Source organism: Triticum urartu, chromosome 5A (assembly GCF_056163025.1).
Source record: "Triticum urartu cultivar PI428250 chromosome 5A, HENAU_Tu73, whole genome shotgun sequence".
Classification (NCBI taxonomy): Eukaryota; Viridiplantae; Streptophyta; class Magnoliopsida; order Poales; family Poaceae; genus Triticum; species Triticum urartu.
In genome coordinates this window covers 138,446,059-138,471,088 of record NC_141877.1, presented here as the reverse complement: position 1 = coordinate 138,471,088, position 25,030 = coordinate 138,446,059, and the positions used below count along the sequence as shown (strand labels likewise).

The 25,030-nt window shown below is 44.4% G+C and overlaps 1 long non-coding RNA gene across 5 annotated transcripts; it reads left to right on the top strand.

Annotated features, from left to right (window-relative positions):
- Window positions 1-1,357: 1,357 nt before the first annotated feature.
- On the top strand, window positions 1,358-6,901 carry LOC125508188 (uncharacterized). 5 transcript variants are annotated; one of them, XR_007283247.2, is made up of 6 exons: window positions 1,358-1,934; window positions 3,145-3,304; window positions 3,587-3,688; window positions 4,406-4,489; window positions 4,734-6,297; window positions 6,547-6,901. It is a non-coding gene; the product is annotated as an uncharacterized LOC125508188 (long non-coding RNA). The 5 variants fall into 5 exon arrangements; XR_007283241.2 differs by having other exon boundaries at window positions 3,582-3,688; window positions 4,734-6,344; XR_007283239.2 differs by having other exon boundaries at window positions 1,359-1,934; window positions 3,148-3,304; window positions 4,734-6,344.
- Window positions 6,902-25,030: the final 18,129 nt, after the last annotated feature.

Genomic DNA, 25,030 nt, shown 5'->3' with positions numbered 1-25,030 from the left:
AATAGCTACTACTCCAAGTCAATCTGTGGACACACCAGACACACATCTTATATAGCCTCACGCATGCACAGCCGAGCAACAAGCTAGACCTAATATCACTACTCGGTCAGCACCCACACGCACGAACTAACCACTAAGTACATGCAGGGCACCGGTGTGAGCCACTCTCTCAACCGCCACACTTGACCCAGCCATGCATGTAGCTAACAACCATTTAACAACATGCATGCAAGATCATGGCTAACAATTTTCCTTCCAATCTTGACACGGCTCGTTGTCTGTCGTCGTCTTGAACGCCTCCGTCCAACGTCGCCGCATGCTTCTACGCACGACTACGTCACCGCGCCGCGGACACTCTGCGTCACGCGTCTCCACGGTCGTGAACCACCACAGACCAGAACCGACCATGGAAGTATCTGTCAAATTTCTGCAGAGATATCTGGATGAGTTGATTGGTGTCACGCTGAATACTGATGTTGATCCGATAAAGGACAAAACCATTATTTCATATGACCGGTCACCTGCACCAGTGGTAGCTCCACGTTAAAACATTTCTCCGGTATGGATGCCGCCAGTGCATGGTTGGATGAAATTAAATACTGATGGCTCTTATGTTTCGAATAATAGTGCAGGCGCTGGAATGATACTACGTAATAATATGGGGACGGTCTTATTCTTAGCTTGCATAGATGCTCTAGAAGCGGAGACGCGGAGTTGCGCGCGTGCATAGAAGGTCTATCATTAGCCATTCAGAGGACTGAAATTCCCATTGTCATCGAGGTGGACTCGGAAGTGACTGTGTCCATGATTTCATGTGATGCAGTGGACCGGTCGGTTTATGCCTCCTTGGTAAATGAAATTAGATTCTTATTGCGCCTTAGACAAACTTGTATTATTTATATTTCTTGCTCTCAGAATAAGGCAAGTAATAGTCTGGCTAGTTTTGCTAGAGTACACTAGTGCAGAACCGAGATGTATCACCGATTCGTAAGGACCTTTAGTGCCGGTTCTGCAACCGGCACTAAAGGGTGGGGATTAAAGGTCCCCCTCTCTTTAATACCGGTTCTGCACGAACCGCCGCTAAAGGGCCACCACGTGGCATGAACCAGCGCCAGGGGCGGGGAGACCTCAACCGGTACTAAAATATTTGAGGCGGGGAGACCTCAACCGGTACTAAAATATTTGGGAGGTTTTGATTTTATGATTTCTTTTTTCTTTAATTTTGTGTTTTTCATTTAATTTTTTTTTGTTTGCTGTTATTTTATAATACTACATATCGTACACGTTCCTTTTACCCCTCGCCTCTGTAAGGGCACGCACGACACAATTTCTTGAATGTAGCCCACGGGCCTGAACCGGATGGATTGAAAAGAAAAGAAAAAGCAATTTCACACCAACTCGCCCACCCACCTCCCGAGTCCCCAATCCCATCCACCCATGCCTCGCCGCCGCTCCATGCCCCTCCGCCTTGCGCCGCCCACGGCCACCCCAGTCCCCCACCGCGGCGCCATCCTCGTCCCCCACCGCGGCGCCACTCCTCTACACCGACGCGCCGCCGCCCCTCTCCCCAGATGCTTCGCCGCACCGCCCCTCTCCCCCGACGCGCCGCCCCTCTCCCCGAGCTCGCCGGCCATCCCCTCCCCCCACTCTTTCCCAAAAGAGGCCGCCTCCCGAGCTCTGCCATGCGCGGCTGCGCCTGCTCCACTGTCCAGGTGACACCGGTCGACGCCCCAACCGCGTGCCGCCGTATACTGCTGCTCCTTTCCATGAGCCACCTCGCCTTCTCCTCCGTGGATGAGTTCGCCGACGAGCGAGGACTCCGGATCGAGCCGGCCGACGCCAACCTGCTGGCGTGCCACCCCCGCCCCAGCCATCTCCTCCACCACGGTGCACCGCTGCCTATTATGGCCATGGGCAAGCACAAGCGCCACCCGGTACGGCCCCTCCCCTCTCCGGATCGAGCATCTCCACTTGCATTCATTTGAGCTTTGCACTGATGAAACCTGAATTGTTGAACTGTTCATCCACATGTGACGCCTATATTATTTGAACCAATGAACTACTACCTATGATCACGAGTTCTTGAACTGTTCATGCAGACTTGGTAGCGGGTATTCAGCACTGAAAATGCACCTATGAAGCCAAAAAAGTGTCCTGAATTTGTGAAAAAAAAACCCTCAGTAATGAACCTGCACTGAAAATGCTCATGAAACGAGAGACATGCACTTTGGATGTGTGTTTGGTGACTCCTCTCCCTTTCACTCTTCATGTAATGCATTCAGGACATTAGAGATTCCACCACAAAATCATGTCACACATGTTTCCCGACGGCCGCGCGCCTCCCCCCCCCCCCCCCCCCCCCCCGCATCCTGGTCTCGCTCGTGTGTGGAGTTTGGAGCATCTTCTAAATGTTGTGTTCCGCTTTCTTCTATTTTTCAACTGAATGTGCTGCCATGTGTTTTTTTTAACTTGTGCTACTGGTGCTAGTGTGGATGTGTAGCAAGTTCAAGTACCGGTCTACGCGAAGTGTATCACTCCAGCACGCCATGCTCCAGTGCATGTCGACGTCATCTCCGCTGCAATGGAAGCTGCAGATTTTACTCCACTCTACTTACCTTGCGAGTACTGATCAGTACAACTTATACAATATTAGTACCGATCAGTGCATGTCGACGACAAGTAGCAGTACTGATCAGTACAACTTACACAATATTAGTACCGATCAGTACTATTCTTAATGCTAAAAGTAGCATCCATATAGTACTGATGAGTCGTACTGACAAGGATGCCGTCTACAATTCTGAACTTATTGTTGAGTCATACTAGTACCGATGAAATGGGAAGCAAGTGTCACATGAATCCTTAATTGAATAGGAAGCAAGGTTGCAATGAGATCCTGGAAATTCACTATTTATTTTATCCTCAGTTCTTAGAAAAGCATGGAAACAATTCTCTGTGTGTTAGAGTATCAGTTCATGTGGAGAAGAACATGTTTCCTATATGAAAAAATAATATATTATTATCAGTTCAATGTGTATTTTGTCATTAGTTCATACAGAACAACCGTAAAAAATATTTTGATGTGTGTTAGAGAGAGCTCGACTTCATATTATATGGTAGCTCACTCATTGCATGATTGCACAGCAGTTTGGCAACAAAATTCACATCAGTTTAGGGGCGCCCGCATCACGGTCTCACCGTGCTACCGCAATCTCTCCTTGATACGCCACCGGACGAGCCACTTTGGCAAGCTGTCACTTCTTGCTCGTGTGCCTGGATCCCATGTGAGCGCCCCTGGAATCAGGTCAGACCCGCCCCTCCCATCAGTTCCTCTTCCCCCTTCCTTCTCTCTAGCCCATAACCTCGGCTGCCGGCCACCCCGCTCCTGCAGCATGATGTGAAACAATCAGTTCAATTTCACATTGACTAACTCGTCACACACTCAGTTCAATTTCTTGATTTAGTATAATTCAATACGAAATCTAGTTTCAGTTCAAAGACTGCTACTGTTTGTTTCCTAACACCACAAGGTGGTGAGCTTGTTTAGTGAGTTTCCTCATGCATGTTCTGCAACCTGTCAGTGCAGATGGGAGGAGAACCGTCCAAAGTGCGAGTTTTGTGACGTCGACGTGCGAGCCAGTCTAACCAGCGCATCTGAACCAACATATGCAGAGTGATTCGCCCAAAGGTATCTCAATAATTTTCAGTTTTAGTTTTCTGTTCAGGGGATTTCTGGATTGTTGGCGCAAGTAATGCGTTCTGTTTTTGTCTGTTCAGTCGACGTCCGAGAGCAAAATAAGCACTATCTGTCTAGAAGTGGTGTTTGAAACCCATTTTTAACAGTGGAATCCGAAGATGATTAAGATTTTTGCATGCTATTTAATTGGGTGAACCATTGGATCCCAAAGAACTCCAAAATGCGATGAGACCCTAAATGGACTAGTACTGGGATGGGGAGACCCTCCTGGGAAGCCTCCATGCTTGGTCAGGTTTGGTTGCCTCAAAAACATGCCTTCAAAAATGCTTTTCTGAACAGATTATCATGTATATCTTGCCTATGTAGCTCGTAAAAATGCGCTATGTACAAAGGAAAAAACACACTAGGCCTACCATTTCACTATATATGTTATTACCAATTCATAAATAAGCACATACAAAAGTTCATGAGTGTTATTGAAACAGTTCGGTTCATTGGTTTTATGTTATATGACAAATCACTGTGATTTTTGCATCAGTTCGACAAAAAACTAAACAACAGCTCAGACTCTGAGAGCTATTTATGTTTAAATATTTTTGAGAATGAGAGTTGTATGTTGTACTCTCTGCCTGTACAGTGCATTTTGCAGTTTTGTGTTAAAAATGGGTTTATCTATTTTGCACCATCTTCACTAAGTCAAACTTGCAGCAGCCAGGGGTATACACGGTTGTTGGGAGCCGTCCAAGTCGAGCTCTGACCGCAGTCCAAGTGGGACTGCGACCACCATCTAATGTAAGCTATGCAGTATATCTAATTCCCAATCATAAGTATGATTCCCTTTATGTTTTCCATTTTGTTCCTATAACACAAAACATGCACTGGATGAAAATGAGAAGATATACTAAAAGAAAATGTGTGGTGGCACTGTCCATGTTTTCAATTTAAACCACTAGCTTTTTTATACACAAAAAAATCTGCAAGTATGTTTGCTACTGTGTGTTTCTAATTGAACCATGCAAATTTCATTTGATGGCAGCAAAATTGCTACTGTGTTTCTAATTGAACCGCCGCCCCGAGAATCCCCGCTGAGCTCGTCCGCAGCCCCGGCCCTCTTCAGGGCCACCGAGGTCTACATCGCAGGGCCGCCGTGTTCTCTTTACCGCCATCCAGGTCCGACGAGCCGCCGCACGCAGGATCCCATGCGTGCTAGCCTTGGTGCTGGCCCTGCGCGATGGCACGGCATCATTCACTGCCGCCACCATGGGTCGTTCAATGACACAGCGTCGAGTCGTTCGACGCCGCAGCTCAGGAGTTTGCCTCCTTTCCCAACCTCCACTATGCTAGTCTCTCCTGTTCTCCTCTCTTCACTAACCTCTCTCGCTTCTTTCGCTTGAATTCCTGCTAATGTTGGCTGTAGCTTGAATTCCACCAGGGGTGCTGGCAGCCGTCCAAGTGGAGCGTTGACGCCAGTACAAGTAGAATCGTGGGTTGCGGCCACCATCTTCACTAAGCACCGCACATCCGTCCAAGTCGAGCACACACACAGGGAGAACACACCAGCCCCTTTGCTTTGCACATTGCTTGGTTATGCATGACTGCTGATGGATGCAACAAGCGTTTATATTAGTTTGATCTTGTGCAAGACTCAATTTTGTCTCGGTTTTCGTGGATGCTAGCTGGCAATACGTCCAACATTCTTGCGGCGATAGCAGCCACCACTAAGGGCATTTGCGTCCAGCACTCGAGCTACATGCTCGACGGTTGCACACTGCCGCCATGGACATGCACAAAGATATTAAGTAGATGTTTGTTAGTTCAGTTTTTTATCGATTTACCTTGTTTAAGTAGTAGTGCAGCAATAAAAGGTGTCGTTGTACTGAAGTTTTAGTTGCTATATGAGGAACCCATAGGCCATTTATTTTGGTTTTCAGTTCAGCTTGTCTGTTGTTTTCGGTCCGGATGCTTTATTGCGCATAATCTTGAGGAAATCCCCAAAAGTCATATGTCTCATGTGAATCTTGTTCAGTTCATTAGTTCATTGGAAAAATATATCATCTACAAGAAGAATTGCAATCTGGTAATGTGAAGTATGTTGTAGTCTATACCTGTAGAGTGCATTTTTGTAGTGCTGGTATTCGTGGTCACTCTTTTGTGTTAGAAACAATGGATATATATTTATATTTTGTAGTGTCAGTACTTGAGAACAAAAGGTTCAGTTTTCAAACTTTAAACAGTTCATCGCAAGCTTTCGGTGTAGCAAGACGCGCGCCAATGTGTGTGTGCACTTGATGAAACTCTATTGCAGTATATAAAGTTCATACGATTTTCATGCATCAACAATCTGATAGAGAGCACCATTCTTTTCTGAATTTTGTATTTAAGAAATATCACCCTTTCTATATTTTTGAACACTAGCTAGTGCTTTCTTTTCTTGTTATAGTCAAAAAGTAGTACAGGTATCTAGTTATGGTGATAGTGATACTAACCAGACCAAGCTACTTCAATTGTTTTACCAAATTCTAGAAATTCTCCATATACGGCAAGGGCCAACCGGACATCTTTGTCTAGCCTGACTTGGGACGGCTTCTTTGCAACTGCAGGTTAGAAAATTCAACATGTGATTGGAATTCAGTGTGAAAAACTGCAGGTTAGAAGTTCATCTTCTGTTCTGCCCCTAGAAAGAAGTTTGTCTTGTAAAGGTTGAAGCTAATGGGCTAGGAAGCTTTATAAGAAATTGATTTGCGTGTTCATTGAAAAAGTTTGGTTTGCCTGTTCCGTGAAAATGTCTTGCTAAAGAAATATCTCTTGTGCACTTATTTATCCGCCTGAATATTTGGTTTGATTCTCAGGTGCAAGATGGCGGCTGCCGACGTCGCTAAATCCCTCTACAAACTAGTGGTTGGCTGTTCCCAGCGGTAAATGTGATCGGATTCAGCAGCTAGCTCTTCCTCGAGCAACCATTTGGAGAACTTTATTGTCTTGTGGTGGTGATTGATTTTAGGATCAGTAAATTTGACGTTGGTAGCTAGATGAAACCTGCAAGTTCAATATTGGTATTAGATTCAGTTCTTGTTGTACAAATGTCCCAATGTTCACATTTATTTGGGTAAAAGTTTATTTTAGTTCAGCAACAGAAACCATGCAGGTTCAGTGATGATGATACCATAAGTTCGGACAAGAAAATTTATGTATATGATGAGATGATTGCTACTTCTTCAAAGGTATAGTACATGACACCTTGATGTGCATACAAGAATAAAAAATGGTTTGAATCAAAAATATTGATCAGTAGGAATTAAAAACAATGATCAATTTGAAAAATAAAAGAACGTTAGCTTTTGGTATTTTGTGACGCTGACGTCCAAGTTCTGCAACTGATTTGTCCAGATGGGATAATGAGGTCAGTCTAGCAGGCGCATCTCAAGTGAAATGTTAGTGTGCCGCCCACTCATCCCCATGCCTCTCCGCCACACGTCGTGACGTGCCGGCTTGCCATCAACCATTGTTGTGGCTCAGCCCTGTAGTGCTTCCACGATCATCACACGTAGCTTCCTTCTATCGTTGCCTCGCCCTGCTCTCGTGCATATTAGCACTGTAAAAACATAGCAAGTTCACAAATAAAAAAGTTGCAAGTTCAACACGACGTCCCAAATAAGTTTGAGAAAAGCTCAAACAACATGAAACACAATGAAAAATCAAATGGTAAAAGTTAAGTCACAAAACAAGAGAAGTCCAAAACATCTTGCAAGAAAATTGAGTTAAAAAACAAACACACACATTTTTTCCTTTTAAAAAATATCATTCAGTTCAGCGATATAAACCATGCAAGTTCGGGGACTATGATACCCAAAAAATAAAGTGAAGTCTAGTATGTGAAAACATGCTCAGTACAAACCCATATGAACATCAGTGCTAGTACTCTTTTCTTGGAACCATTCAAAATTACTTTGAAAAGTACCTCAGTACAAACACACACATAGATCAGTACGAGTACTCAGTTTTTCAGACAGAAAAACAGCACGATGATTCTCACCGTATTCAAAATTACTCTTAAAATATGGGAGCAAGTATAAAATCATAAAGACATCCGTTCAAAGTACTCTTTTTTTCGGAACCATTCAAAACTACTCTGTGAAAAATACATCAGTACAAACATAGACATAGATCAATATGAGTACTCTATTTTTTAGACAGGAAAAACAATGCGATGGGTTTCACCTTATTCAAAATTACTCCTAAACAGTGGCGAAGTAGAGAAAACGTTCAACATGACTAATTTTCGCATTTTCGATAGCTATCCAACGTTATATTATTTGCCCCATTTCGACAAACTTTAAAAAAAACCGTGTTCAAAACCAATTTTAACCATATTTGGATTCGTATTTAAACCGTAAGGAATTAGAAAACACTTTCTATACACAAAAGTTGCGCATTTTCCATAGCTTTCCAATGCCATATCATTTGCGTCAATACGACAAACCGTTTGCAAAAAACAGGGAAAAAACGTTTCGCCCAGAATTTCACCGTTTTCAAATTACTTTTAAATCATATAGAATTTAAAAAAATAGTAGATATATGGAAGATGCGGATTTTCACAAGCTTCCCAACGCCATCTCATTTGCTCAATTCCGACAAAGTGTTTGAAAATTAGGTCCAAAATACGATTCACGTTTTCGATTTAAAAAAATGGTTTTTTCAAAACTGCTCTTAAATCATAATTTTTTTGCAAAAACAAATTATAAGAATAAAATGTGGACGTCAAGAGCTTTCCAATGATATATTACACGCCCCGTTTCGACAAAAAAATTGCCAAAAAATTTGAACTAAAGAAGACGATTTTTAACAGCAACAGAAAGCATCAGTTCAACCGCTCGAATTTCATCAGTTCAACCACTTGAATTCATTAGTTCAAGTAGGGTAACAAAATATTATTCTGTTACCCTACTTGAACTGATGAATTCAAGTGGTTGAACTGATGAAATTCGAGCGTGAAAGGGAGAGGAGTCACCAAACACACACATCCAAAGTGCATGTCTCTCGTTTCATGAGCATTTTCAGTGCAGGTTCATTAGTGAGGGTTTTTTTTCACAAATTCAGGACACTTTTTTGGCTTCATAGGTGCATTTTCAGTGCTGAAAACCCGCTACCAAGTCTGCATGAACAGTTCAAGAACTCGTGATCATAGGTAGCAGTTCATTGGTTCAAATAATATAGGCGTCACATGTGGATGAACAGTTCAACAATTCAGGTTTCATCAGTGCAAAGCTCAAATGAATGCAAGTGGAGATGCTCGATCCGGAGAGGGGAGGGGCCGTACCGGGTGGCGCTTGTGCTTGCCCATGGCCATAATAGGCAGCGGTGCACCGTGGTGGAGGAGATGGCTGGGGCGGGGGTGGCACACCAGCAGGTTGGCGTCGGCCGGCTCGATCCGGAGTCCTCGCTCGTCGGCGAACTTATCCACGGAGGAGAAGGTGAGGTGGCTCATGGAAAGGAGCAGTAGTATACGGCGGCACGCGGTTGGGGCGTCGACCGGTGTCACCTGGACAGTGGAGCAGGCGCAGCCGCGCATGGCAGAGCTCGGGAGGCGGCCTCTTTTGGGAAAGAGTGGGGGGAGGGGATGGCCGGCGAGCTCGGGGAGAGGGGCGGCGCGTCAGGGGAGAGGGGCGGTGCGGCGAAGCATCTGGGGAGAGGGGCGGCGGCGCGTCGGTGTAGAGGAGTGGCGCCGCGGTGGGGGACGAGGATGGCGCCGCGGTGGGGGACTGGGGTGGCCGTGGGCAGCGCGAGGCGGCGGGGTATGGGGCGGCGGCGAGGCAGGGGTGGATGGGATTGGGGACTCGGGAGGTGGGTGGGCGAGTTGGTGTGGAATTGCTTTTTCTTTTCTTTTCAATCCATCCGGTTCGGGCCCGTGGGCTAGATTCAAGTAATTGTGTCGTGCGCGCCCTTATAGAGGCAAGGGGTAACAGAATATTATTCTGTTACTAGTAACAGAATAGTCCAGCCATATATATATATAATTAGGTATATATACAATTTCTCCTACATGTTGCCTTGGTGCCTTCCGAGCACGATGACAATTAGGAGTGGTTCATGAGGGCGGTAGCGGATAATAGTATTGTCCTTTGGGATCTATGACCTGGTCGAGCAAAAATCCCGCTATTTCCTCTTGAAGTGATCGTATGCGCTCCGTTGCTAGGAGCTGGTCCCGCACCTCTTTGAACTGTTAAGAAGGAGATCAATATGCATGTGTATTAGTTGTGTGACTGGATATCGATAATCATGTAAAAATTGTGAATAGTGTTCTGGCAAACGTACCCATTCCTGTCTTTGAGATTTGCTCTTTTCGGACGCCATCATGCGAATGTTCTCGAAAACGTAGTATGCACACACATCAGTCCCCGGCGCCTGCTTCAGGGCCTTTACGAGAATAGAATTTAATCAGATAATAATTAATCAAGCATGATAATTAATTAATGGTATTGAAACAAGAATTAAAGAGATGGTAGCTAGTTAGTAGTACTTAATTACTTACCCTGGGTCGATACCGAAACAACTTTTGTCGTCATTTGCCTGGAGTCACCTTGATGAACTTTGTCCAAGCCCTGGCCGCCGGCAAAGAAAATTAATAAAGGGGTTATTAAATAGTTGATATCAGGAAATGATGAACTAAATAGGCTGAGATATAGTTAATAATGATTAAAATTACATGTCGAGTATCCCCTTCATGATGGTGAAGTCACTTTCTTTTTTAAGTAGTGAGTCCAGTACTTCAGCTCTTCCTTCTTCAACTTTAATGTCTAACAAGACCCAGTGATAACTGCATGCGCACACGTTTGCATGTCTTAATTAAGCGGGCGTGTGCATAACACTAATCAACTATCCTAAACCCTATACACTTAATTATTAACATCTAGCTAGCTAGTAAGCAAAAACAGAATTTGTAGTACAAGACAGTGTGACTCACCGAAAGTTGTAAGGAAGTAGTATATCTTCATTGCTATTGAGGCGCTTCAAGAACTCTAGCATTTTATTATCTACATCTTGTTTATAATATTCATATGTCCATGTCTTATCATTAATGGTATTTGGATCAATGAACCCAATGCCATAGCGTCCAGCTTTTTCATTTCATACATCTTCATCCTGCATAATACCATAAAAATAATATAGTGAGGATAATTACAGGTAATGATCGATCAATAAGCACTAAATCTATCTTGAGACTTAAATTACAGAAAGAAATCACTTACAGACAATAGCAATTGATGAGAGATTTGTCGAGTGCATCTTGATTGAATAACTGAAATAGTTCTGAATACTCAATGGACAGAGCTAGCTTATGGAAGTAATGCTCTTTCTTGACCTTCACCATGAGGGACTCTCGATTGGAACTCTTGGTAATTTTCATGTACCAATCATGCAATTCATACATTCTCGTTGGGAGGTTCTTGACCTCCTCGGGCTCGACCAAAGGTTGGTCGCGGACATATTTCCGTTTTATTTCCTCCTCTCTAAGCGGAGACATGGGCTCAATCTCGAGGAGTTGTCCAACAGTGATATTGAGCATTTCGGCCTGCATTATTGTTGGAAATATGCCCTAGAGGCAATAATAAATTGGTTATTATTATATTTCCTTGTTCATGATAATCGTTTATTATCCATGCTATAATTGTATTGATAGGAAACTCAGATACATGTGTGGATACATAGACAACACCATGTCCCTAGTAAGCCTCTAGTTGACTAGCTCGTTGAACAATAGATGGTTACGGTTTCCTAACCATGGACATTGGATGCCGTTGATAACGGGATCACATCATTAGGAGAATGATGTGATGGACAAGACCCAATCCTAAGCCTAGCACAAAGATCGTGTAGTTCGTATGCTAAAGCTTTTCTAATGTCAAGTATCATTTCCTTAGACCATGAGATTGTGCAACTCCCGGATACCGTAGGAATGCTTTGGGTGTATCAAACGTCACAACGTAACTGGGTGACTATAAAGGTGCACTACAGGTATCTCCGAAAGTGTCTGTTGGGTTGGCACGAATCGAGACTGGGATTTGTCACTCCGTGTAAGCGGAGAGGTATCTCTGGGCCCACTCGGTAGGACATCATCATATGCGCAATGTGACCAAGGAGTTGATCACGGGATGATGTGTTACGGAACGAGTAAAGAGACTTGCCGGTAACGAGATTGAACAAGGTATAGGGATACCGACGATCGAATCTCGGGCAAGTACAATACCGCTAGACAAAGGGAATTGTATACGGGATTGATTAAGTCCTTGACATCGTGGTTCATCCGATGAGATCATCATGGAACATGTGGGAGCCAACATGGGTATCCAGATCCCGCTGTTGGTTATTGACCGGAGAACGTCTCGGTCATGTCTGCATGTCTCCCGAACCCGTAGGGTCTACACACTTAAGGTTCGATGACGCTAGGGTTATAAAGGAAGCTTGTTTGTGGTTACCGAATGTTGTTCGGAGTCCCGGATGAGATCCCGGACGTCACGAGGAGTTCCGGAATGGTCCGGAGATAAAGATTTATATATAGGAAGTCCTATTTCGGCCATCGGGGCAAGTTTCGGGGTCATCGGTATTGTACCGGGACCACCGGAAGGGTCCCGGAGGCCCACCGGGTGGGGCCACCTATCCCGGAGGGTCCCATGAGCTGAAGTGAGAAGGGATCCAGCCCAAAGTGGGCTGGGGCGCCACTTCCCCTAGGGCCCATGCGCCTAGGGTGAAAGGGGAACCCTAAGGAAGAGTCCCAAGGAGGGAAGGCACCTCCTAGGTGCCTTGGGGGGGAGGGAAACCTCCCCTGGCCGCCGCCCCCTAGGATATTGGATCTCCTAGGGCTGGCGCACCCCCCCTTGGGCTCCCTATATATAGTGAGGGTAGGAGGGCCTCTTGAGACACCCCTTATGCCTTTGGTGCAGCCCTCCCTCTCTCCCAAGTTCTTCTCCTCTCCCGTGGTGCTTGGCGAAGCCCTGCAGGATTGCCACGCTCCTCCATCACCACCACGCCGTTGTGCTGCTGCTGGATGGAGTCTTCCTCAACCTCTCCCTCTCTCCTTGCTGGATCAAGGCATGGGAGACGTCACCGGGCTGTACGTGTGTTGAACGCGGAGGTGCCGTGCGTTCGGCACTTGATCATCGGTGATTTGAATCACGACGAGTACGACTCCATCAACCCCGTTCACTTGAACGCTTCCGCTTAGCGATCTACAAGGGTATGTAGATGCACTCTCCTTCCCCTCGTTGCTAGTCTCTCCATAGATAGATCTTGGTGATACGTAGGAAAATTTTGAATTTCTGCTACGTCTCCCAACAGTGGCATCATGAGCTAGGTCTATGCGTAGATTCTATGCACGAGTAGAACACAAAGTAGGTGTGGGCGTTGATTTTGTTCAATATGCTTGCCGTTACTAGTCTTATCTTGATTCGGTGGCATCGTGGGATGAAGCGGCCCGGACCGACCTTACACGTATTCTTACGTGAGACTGGTTCCACCGACTGACATGCACTAGTTGCATAAGGTGGCTAGCGGGTGTCTGTCTCTCCTACTTTAGTCGGATCGGATTCGATGAAAAGGGTCCTTATGAAGGGTAAATAGCAATTGGCATATCACGTTGTGGTTTTGCGTTGGTAAGAAACGTTCTTGCTAGAAACCCATAGCAGCCACGTAAAACATGCAAACAACAATTAGAGGACGTCTAAATTGTTTTTGCAGGGTATGCTATGTGATGTGATATGGCCCAAAGGATGTGATGAATGATATATGTGATGTATAAGATTGATCATGCTCTTGTAATAGATGATCATGGAGCCCCAAGATGGAGATCAAAGGAGCTATATGATATTGGCCATATCATGTCACTATTATTTGATTGCATGTGATGTTTATCATGTTTATACATCTTATTTGCTTAGAACGACGGTAGTAAATAAGATGATCCCTTACAACAATTTCAAGAAGTGTTCTCCCCTAACTGTGCACCGTTGCTACAGTTCGTCGTTTCTAAGCACCACGTGTTAATCGGGTGTGATGGATCCTTACGTTCACATACAACGGGTGTAAGACAGTTTTACACATGCAAAAACACTTAGGGTTAACTTGACGAGCCTAGCATGTACAGACATGGCCTCGGAACACAGAAGACCGAAAGGTCGAGCATGAGTCGTATAGAAGATACGATCAACATAAAGATGTTCACCGACGTTGACTAGTCCGTCTCACGCACAGATCGGACACGGCCTAGTTGACTCGGATCATGTAATCACTTAGATGACTAGAGGGATGTCTATCTGAGTGGGAGTTCATAAGATGAACTTAATTATCCTGAACATAGTCAAAAGATCTTCGCAAATTATGTCGTAGCTCGCGCTTCAGTTCTACTGTTTAGATATGTTCCTAGAGAAAATTTAGTTGAAATTTGATAGTAGCAATTATGCGGACTAGGTCCGTAAACCGAGGATTGTCCTCATTGCTTCATAGAAGGCTTATGTCCTTAATGCACCGCTCAGTGTGCTGAACCTCGAACGTTGTCTGTGGATGTTGCGAACATCTGACATACACGTTTTGATAACTACGTGATAGTTCAGTTAAACGGTTTAGAGTTGAGGCACCGAAGACGGTTTTTGAAACATCGCGAAACATATGAGATGTTTCGAGGGCTGAAATTGGGATTTCAGGCTCGTGCCCACGTCAAGAGGTATAAGACCTCCGACGATTTTCTTAGCCTGCAAACTAAGGGAGAAAAGCTCAATTGTTGAGCTTGTGCTCAGATTGTCTGAGTACAACAATCGCTTGAATCAAGTGGGAGTTGATCTTCCAAATGAAATAGTGATAGTTCTCCGAAGTCATTACCACCAAGCTGCTAGAGCTTCATGATGAACTATAATATATCAGGGACATATATGATGATCCTTGAGATATTCGCGATGTTTGACACCGCGAAAGTAGAAATCAAGAAGGAGCATCAATTGTTGATGGTTGGTGAAACCACTAGTTTCAAGAAGGGCAAGGGAACAAAGGGATACTTCATGAAACGGCAATTCAGCTGCTGCTCTAAGTGAAGAAACCCAAGGTTGAACCCAAACCCGAGACTGAGTGCTTTTGTAATAAGGGGAACAGCCACTGGAGCACAATTACCCTAGATACTTGGTAGATGAGAAGGCTGGCAAGGTCGATAGAAGTATATTGGATATACATTGTGTTAATGTGTACTTTACTAGTACTCCTAGTAGCACCAGGGTATTAGATACCGGTTCAGTTGCTAAGTGTTAGTAACTCGAAATAAAAGCTACGGAATAAACGGAGACTAGTTAAAGGTGAGATGACGATATGTGTTGGAAGTATTTCCAAGGTTATCAAATATCGTACGCTCCCTCTACCATCGAGATTGGTATTAAAACCTAAATAATTGTTATTTGGTGTTTGCGTTGAGCATAGACATGACTGGATTATGTCTATCGCAATACGGTTATTCATTTAAGGAGAATAATGGTTACTCTGTTTATTTGAATAATACCTTCAATGATCTTACACCTAAAATGAATGGTTCATTGAATCTCGATCATAGTGATACACATGTTCATGCCAAAAGATAGTAATGATAGTACCACCTACTTGTGGCACTGCCACTTAAGTCATATCGGTATAAAACGCATGAAGAAGCTCCATGTTGATGGATCTTTGGGCTCACTCATTTTTGAAAGGTTTGAGACATGCGAACCATGTCTATTGGTGTATATGCATGAAGAAACTCCATGCAAATGGACCGTTTTTGTACTCACTTGATTTTGAATCACTTGAGACATGCAAATCATACCACATGGGCAAGATGACTGAAAGCCTCGGTTTCAGTAAAATGGAACTAGAAAGCAACTTGTTGGAAGTAATACATTTTGATGTGTGCAGTCCAATGAGTGCTGAGGCATGTAGTGGATATCGTTATGTTCTTACTTCACAGATGATTTGAGTAGATGTTGAGTACATTTATTTGATGAATCACGAGTCTGAATTATTGAAAGGTTCAAGTAATTTCAGGGTGAAGTTGAAAGATCATCGTGACAAGAGGATAAAATATCTATGATATGATCATAGAGATGAATATCTGAATTACGAGTTTGGCACAGAATTAAGACATTGTGGAAATTGTTTCACAACTAATACAGCCTGGAACACCATAGTGTGATGGTGTGTCCGAACATCATAACTGCACCCTATTGGATATGATGCATACCATGATGTTTCTTATCGAATTACCACGATAGTTTATGGGTTAGGCATTAGAGACAACCACATTCACTTTAAATAGGGCACCACGTAATTCCGATGATATGACACCGTATGAACTATGGTTTAGAGAAACCTAAGCTGTCATTTCTTAAAAGTTTGGGGCTGCGACGCTTATGTGAAAAAGTTTCAGGCTGATAAGCTCGAACCCAAAGCGGATAAATGCATCTTCATAGGACACCCAAAACAGTTGGGTATACCTCCTGTCTCAGATCCGAAAGCAATAAGGGATTGTTTCTAGAATCGGGTCCTTTCTCAAGGAAAAGTTTCTCTCGAAAGAATTGAGTGGGAGGATGGTGGAGACTTGATGAGGTTATTGAACCGTCTCTTCAACTAGTGTGTGGCAGGGCACAGGAAGTTGTTCCTGTGGCACCTACACCAATTGAAGTGGAAGCTTATGATGGTGATCATGAAACTTCAGATCAAGTCACTATCAAACCTCGTAGGATGACAAGGATGCGTACTACTTCAGAGTGGTACATAATCCTGTCTTAGAAGTCATGTTGCTAGACAACAATGAACCTACGAGCTATGGAGAAACGATGGTGGGCCTGGATTCCGATAAATGGCTCGAGGCCATAAAATCCAAGAGAGGATCCATGTATGAAAACAAAGTGTAGACTTTGGCAGAATGGCTCGATGGTCGTAAGGCTGTTGAGTACAGATGGATTTTAAAAGGAAGACGAACAATAATGGTAAATGTCACCATTAAGAAAGCTCGACTTGTCGTTAAGATGTTTTCTGACAAGTTCAAGGAGTTGACTACGGTGAGATTTTCTCACTCGTAGCGATGCTAAGAGTCTGTTAGAATTATGTTAGCGATCACTGCATTATTTATGAAATCTTGCAAATAGGATGTCAAAACATTGTTTCCTCGACAATTTTTGAGGAAAGGTTGTATGTGATACAACCGGAAGGTTTTGTCAATCCTGAAAGATGCTAATAAGTATGCAAAGCTCCAGCAATCCTTCTGAGGACTGGAGTAAGCATCTCGGAGTTGGAATGTACGCTTTGATGAGATGATCAAAGATTTTGGGTTTATATAAAGTTTATGAGAAACTTGTATTTCCAAAGAAGTGAGTGGGAGCACTATAGAATTTCTGATGAGTATATGTTGTTGACACATTGTTGATCAGAAATGATGTAGAATTTCTGGAAAGCATATAGGGTTATTGGGAAAGTGTTTTTCAATGGAAAGCCTGGATTAAGCTACTTGAACATTGAGCATCAAGATCTATAAGGATAGATCAAAACGCATAATGGTACTTTCAAATGAGCACATACCTTGACATGATCTTGAAGGTGTTCAAGATGGATCAGTCAAAGAAGGAGTTCTTGCCTGAGTTATAAGGTATGAAGTTAAGACTTAAAGCTCGACCACGGCAGAATAGAGAGAAAAGACGAAGGTCGTCCCCTATGCTTAAGACGTAGGCTCTACAGTATGCTATGCTGTGTACCGCACCTGAAGTGTGCCTTGCCATGAGTCAGTCAAGGGGTACAAGAGTGATCCATGAATGGATCACAGGACATCGGTCAAAGTTATCCTTAGTAACTAGTGGACTAAGGAAGTTTCTCGGTTATGGAGGTGGTAAAAGAGTTCGTCGTAAAGGGTTACGTCGATGCAAGCTTAACACCTATCCGGATAGCTCTGAGTAGAGATACCGGATGCATATAATGGAGCAACAATTTAGAATAGCTCCAAGTAGAACAGTTATTTGGAATAGCTCCAAATAGAGCGTGGTAGCTACATCTAGGAGATGACATAGAGATCTGTAAAGCACACACGGATCTGAAAGGTTCGGAACCGTTGCCTAAAACCTCTCTCACAAGCAACATGATCAAACCTAAAACTCATTGAGTGTTAATCACATAGTGATGTGAACTAGACTACTGACTCTAGTAAACTCTTGGGTGTTAGTCACATGGCGATGTGACCTGTGAGTGTTAATCACATGGCGATGTGAACTAGATTATTGACTCTAGTGCAAGTGGGAGACTGTTGGAAATATGCCCTAGAGGCAATAATAAATTGGTTATTATTATATTTCCTTGTTCATGATAATCGTTTATTATCCATGCTATAATTGTATTGACAGGAAACTCAGATACATGTGTGGATACATAGACAACACCATGTCCCTAGTAAGCCTCTAGTTGACTAGCTCGTTGATCAATAGATGGTTACGGTTTCCTAACCATGGACATTGGATGTCGTTGATAACGGGATCACATCATTAGGAGAATGATGTGATGGACAAGACCCAATCCTAAGCCTAGCACAAAGATCGTGTAGTTCGTATGCTAAAGCTTTTCTAATGTCAAGTATCATTTCCTTAGACCATGAGATTGTGCAACTCCCGGATACCGTAGGAATGCTTTGGGTGTATCAAACGTCACAACGTAACTGGGTGACTATAAAGGTGCACTACAGGTATCTCCGAAAGTGTCTGTTGGGTTGGCACGAATCGAGACTGGGATTTGTCACTCCGTGTAAGCGGAGAGGTATCTCTGGGCCCACTCGGTAGGACATCATCATATGCGCAATGTGACCAAGGAGTTGATCACGGGATGATGTGTTACGGAACGAGTAAAGAGACTTGCCGGTAACGAGATTGAACAAGGTATAGGGATACCGACGATCGAATCTCGGGCAAGTACAATACCGCTAGACAAAGGGAATTGTATACGGGATTGATTAAGTCCTTGACATCGTGGTTCATCCGATGAGATCATCGTGGAACATGTGGGAGCCAACATGGGTATCCAGATCCCGCTGTTGGTTATTGACCGGAGAACGTCTCGGTCATGTCTGCATGTCTCCCGAACCCGTAGGGTCTACACACTTAAGGTTCGATGACGCTAGGGTTATAAAGGAAGCTTGTTTGTGGTTACCGAATGTTGTTCGGAGTCCCGGATGAGATCCCGGACGTCACGAGGAGTTCCGGAATGGTCCAGAGGTAAAGATTTATATATAGGAAGTCCTATTTCGGCCATCGGGGCAAGTTTCGGGGTCATCGGTATTGTACCGGGACCACCGGAAGGGTCCCGGAGGCCCACCGGGTGGGGCCACCTATCCCGGAGGGTCCCATGAGCTGAAGTGAGAAGGGATCCAGCCCAAAGTGGGCTGGGGCGCCACTTCCCCTAGGGCCCATGCGCCTAGGGTGAAAGGGGAACCCTAAGGAAGAGTCCCAAGGAGGGAAGGCACCTCCTAGGTGCCTTGGGGGGGAGGGAAACCTCCCCTGGCCGCCGCCCCCTAGGAGATTGGATCTCCTAGGGCTGGCGCACCCCCCCTTGGGCTCCCTATATATAGTGAGGGTAGGAGGGCCTCTTGAGACACCCCTTATGCCTTTGGTGCAGCCCTCCCTCTCTCCCAAGTTCTTCTCCTCTCCCGTGGTGCTTGGCGAAGCCCTGCAGGATTGCCACGCTCCTCCATCACCACCACGCCGTTGTGCTGCTGCTGGATGGAGTCTTCCTCAACCTCTCCCTCTCTCCTTGCTGGATCAAGGCATGGGAGACGTCACCGGGCTGTACGTGTGTTGAACGCGGAGGTGCCGTGCGTTCGGCACTTGATCATCGGTGATTTGAATCACGACGAGTACGACTCCATCAACCCCGTTCACTTGAACGCTTCCGCTTAGCGATCTACAAGGGTATGTAGATGCACTCTCCTTCCCCTCGTTGCTAGTCTCTCCATAGATAGATCTTGGTGATACGTAGGAAAATTTTGAATTTCTGCTACGTCTCCCAACAATTATATGCTCCTCGGTTATTACCAGATTGCCCAGATGGGGAATGGTTTGCCCACATATATATAGGGTGGCGGTACTCTCATGAGTTGTTGGCACAACAAGCGGGGGGGTCGACTGTGCCGCCTGTTCTCCTAGCTGGGGAACGGTTTTCCTGCATTTTTTGCCAGCTGCTTAGCTCGAGCTCGACTCCTTCTGTAGTCGTGCTTGATGTGCCTTCCTGATTTGGCGCTCATAGTCTGAGTCAACAAGCTTGGGAGCTCGTGGTCTAGCCATACGAATGATGTGGTCAATCTTTTCCTCAGGCACTTTCTCCCTTGGCGGCGGTGCCGATTTCGATCCAAAATGGGCGTCCACTTGGTCCTGCACTATGGCTGCGTTTTGCTCCTCGGTCATGTCGTAAGGCCTCTGAGGAAGAGGAGCGAGGCTTGGACCATATTTATATCGCTTGCCTCCGCCTGTACCTCCTGTACTACCTTGACTCGTAGCGCCACGCACCATAGCTGCGGCGGCTCTCTTCTGCGATTGCTAAGGCGGCGGAGATGGCTGATGTGGCTGAGTTGGAGCAGGAGGAGTGGCTTGACGTTGTGCCAGATTTGGAGGAGGAGGAGTGGCATGACGTGTTTGATGAGGATACCAATACCATTGTTACGCCCACAACCCCTACTGCTATACATACTGGACCAATTACTAGAGCTCGCGCACGCCAATTGAATTATCAGGTACTTTCGTTTCTTGGTAACGATTCTAATGTTCATGAGAATATGATGTTGCGTAAATTGGATACATTTGTTTTGCTTACAAATGAAAGGCCTGGCTTGGACAAGAAAGATGAACCTTGGAGCAAGTTCAAGCATGGAGATGATGGCATGCGCAAGGGGATCAAGAACGGAGTTACAAGTGATGATTTCAGGACTTTAAAGCCACCATAAGGAGTGCATGAAGCCTTGGACGAAATATACAAGATGCCACTTCATAAATTTCGTCCAGAGGCTATTCTAAGGTGCTGCGTCACCTTATTATTGGGCCAGGCCCATGTATTTTCGAAATACATAAGTATAGGTTGTTTTTAGAGTCCGCATGTATGGGGAAACAAGAGTTAGGGTTGGTTTCGGACCCCCTCCTCCAAGGGCCACAAAATCCTCCCCTCTTCCTCCATATATACAGCCCTTAGGGCGTCGTTTAGACTTTGGGTTTTGTTTACATTAAAGTTCACCATAGCTGCAACTTCGCGTACTTCGTTTGTGTTCAATGACCAGACAAAGGCGTCACAGAACCCCACCATGATCAATAAAGATTTCATCTTATATTCGCAATATCCAGATTGCAATCTCAGTTTCTTGCTTGTTCTTTGTTTGCTCGCAGGAAACAGACCCTTGTGGTCAGGTTGATCGTGCTCCAGCGTGGTCAATAACCCTCGGAAGTTGGTTTAGTGATTGCTAAGGTGCGACGTCTCACACGTTCGTAGTCGGATCGTCAATGTCGACTCTCACAAAAAACGATAGCCACCATCTCGTCGAAACATCGGGACACCTTCGCCTCTATCAAGTGGTATCAGATTTCCAGGTTGCTCGGTGAGATTTTACAGTTTTTCGTAGTTTAGATCGAGTCTGTTCTTCATACCTATAGTCCATGAAAAATCCAAAAAAAACTAGGGTTAGTTCATCCTATCCGAACCAATCTGAGCCTTTGCATAATCTTTTCTGTATTTGCTTTGTTGAATTTGCGGTTGCATCATCGTGTCAAGTTGCTGGTCTTAGCGTCTAGTCCTTTAGAGTTTCGAGTTCTGTTCACAAGTTGTCACGTCGCCGCTGCCATATATCACCACCGCATCATCATCATCGCTGCTGCCATATACCACCACCGCACCAACTTCATCGCTGTTGCCATATACCACCACCACCACCAGATATTCACCGCCAATCCGAGTCCATATACGCCACCAAATATCAGTCGCCATCACGCCAATCCGAGTCCACCTGCAACATATATCCGCCAACAGTTTGAGTTCCACCAGATTCATCTCTGCCACCAGTCCGAGATCCACCAGATTCATCTCCGCCAACAGTCCTATTCGGAGTCCAGTAATTGTTGCTTTGTTTTCGATTTCCAGATCACGCGATACTCCGAGTCGTGACAGAGTAGGACTCCCCAACTTCCGAGCCATCCACAGAAGAAAAATAGTTCCAAACTCAAAAAAAAACTAAGTCTGGAAAATTCTGGCTAGACAGTTTTTAGGACATTTGTAGACTTTTTCAAAAAAAAATTGTTGCGGAGCAAAAAAAAAGAAGAGAAAAAAGTGCAAAAAAATTGAAAATAATAATTCAGAGTGTGCTCCTTCCTTGTTTACATGCAGCACCGTGATTTTGTTAGTGTTCTAGGCTCATGTCTCTAGTACGGTCTAGCCTAGGACTAGCACAATACCATCGTTGAGCGTTTATTCAAATTTGCATATCTGAATTGATTATTGCTGACCCTTTTTGCTACCATATTATAAGCCTTCCTAGCTCCACATACATCTACGTCGTGCGTTTGACTCTCCCTGGTAATCGCTCTATCCAAGCTTTGAGAGTTTTGACTACAGCGGTTGCTGATCACCACCTGCTGCTTGGTAAGAACTGGTAAGAATTTGAGATTCGCTTGACGGATTTGTGACTGTCCACCACACCATCACCACCACTTCCTAGTAGTCTGTAGGATCATATTCTTGTGTGTTTCTATTGCTGCTAACCATGGCAGGATCACAAGCTGACGAGACTGACTGGGAGAACATGACAAACAAAGAGTTACATGATAAGTTTTAGCAAATGATGAGTGGACAGGTGGAAGATGTGCTAAATAGATTTGACGAGGCCATGGAGAAGATAGATGGCATTGAGAAGGCGTTTGAAACAAAGCTCGATAACAAGTTTAATGAATCGCTCGCGCGTCTTCCACCACCACCACCGGCTGCACCTAACGCACCTCTACAACAACAACAGCGTCGCCTTCCAAATCAAGTGGGACGAGCACAGCGCGTTCCCATTGACTCTGGGCAAAACTTTGGTGCCGTTGTTGATTCTTCTGTAGCTCCTGCTGCTACTGCAGAGGTGGAGGACCATTACGAGGATGAGGTTGATCAAAATCAGAACTACGTGCAACCACCAGCACCAGCACCACCACCACCAGGTCGTCCTCAGGTATATCATCGCAACGGTAGGGCTGCACCACCATATGAGGTACGAGATCATGACCATCTTCCTAAACTGAAATTGAATATTCCACCATTTGAGGGTAGATATGTTCCTGATATATATCTTACTTGGGAGTTATAAACTGAATAATGTTTTACATGTTTACAATATCCCGAGGAGAGACGTGTTCCTGCTGCTGTTTGTGCTTTCACTAGTTTTGCATGTGTTTGGTGGTCTGAACATTATAGATTATATCCTATTCCAACTACTTGGGCTGCTTTGAAAACTTTTATGCGTACTCGTTGGGTTCCACCATATTAGCAACGTGAATTACTTCAAAAATTACAGCGTTTAAGACAAGGAAAAAATTCTATAGAAGAATAGTATCAGGAATTACAAACTGGCATGATTAGATGTGGTATTGTTGAGGAGAATGAAGCTATGCTTGCATGTTTTGTGGGTGGATTAAATAGAGAGATTCAGACCATTCTGGAGTATAAGGAGTATACTAATATCACTCGTTTATTCCATCTTGCTTGTAAAGCTGAACGTGAAGTGCAGGATCGACAGGCATGGGCGCGAACTAACTTTTCTGCAGGTCGATCTTCATCATGGACACCACGTGCATCCTCTACTTCCACTACTCCAGGACCTCTATCAGGTGCCACCTCCAGTCATGATACAAGAAAGCAGGCACAAGCACCACTATCTGCCAAGAGCACACCTGTCGGGCCTGCGCAGAGCTCTTCTTCTTCCATGGCACCAACAGGGCACACAAGTGATATTATTTGTCGTTGTTGTAAGGGAAGAGGACATTTTGCGAGAGAATGCAAATCTCAGCGTGTGATGATTGCTACTGAGTATGGTGGGTATGAGTCCGCTAGTGAGTATGATGAGGAGACTTTCACTCTTATTACACATGAAGAACACGGTGGAGATGATTCTGATCATGAGACACAATACATGGCTCCTGAAGATGCTAACAGGTATGAATGTTTAGTTGCTCAACGTGTTTTGAGTGTGCAGGTTACACAAGCTGAGCAAAATTAGAGGCATAATTTGTTCCATACAAAGGGAGTTTTGAAGGAACGTTCTGTTCGCGTCATCATAGATGGAGGGAGCTGCAATAACTTGGCTAGCATGGAGATGGTGGAGAAGCTATCTCTCACCACAAGACCACATCCACATCCTTACTACATCCAATAGTTCAACAACAGCGGCAAGGTTAAGGTAACACGTACTGTTCGTGTGCATTTTAGTATCTCTACATATGCTGATTATGTTGATTGTGATGTGGTACCTATGCAAGCATGTTCCTTATTACTTGGTAGACCATGGTAATTTGATAAAAAAATTGTACACCATGGTAGAAACAATCAGTATACTCTTGTTCATAAGGATAAAAATATTACTTTGCTTCCTATGACTTCTGATTCCATTTTGAAAGATGATATTAATAGAGCTAATAAAGCAAAATAGGAGAAAAATAAGAGTGAAAATCAGATTGTGGCAAAAGAATTTGAGCAACAAATGAAGCCTAATAATAAACCATCTAGTGTTGCTTCTGAAATTAAATTGAAAAGTGCATGTTTACTTGCCACCAAATCTGATATTGATGATCTAGATTTTAGTAAATATGTTTGCTATGCTTTTGTGTGCAAAGAGGCATTATTTTCATTCGAGGACGTGCCTTCCTCTTTGCCTCCTATTGTCACTAACATTTTGCAGGAGTTCGCTGATGTCTTTCCACAAGACATGCCACCGGGATTACCACCTATTCGAGGGATTGAGCATCAAATTGACTTAATTCCCAGTGCATCATTACCCAACCGTGCACCATACCGTACCAATACATAGGAGACGAAGGAGATTATGCGTCAAGTACAAGAACTGCTCGACAAAGGTTATATACGCGAATCCCTTAGTCCTTGTGGTGTTCCTATCATTTTAGTGCCTAAAAAGGATGGTACGTCGCGTATGTGCGTTGATTGTAGAGGCATTAATAATAAATATTCGTTATCGTCATCCTATTCCTAGGCTAGATGATATGCTTGATGAATTGAGTGGCTCTACAATATTCTCCAAAGTTGATTTGCGTAGTGGATACCATCAAA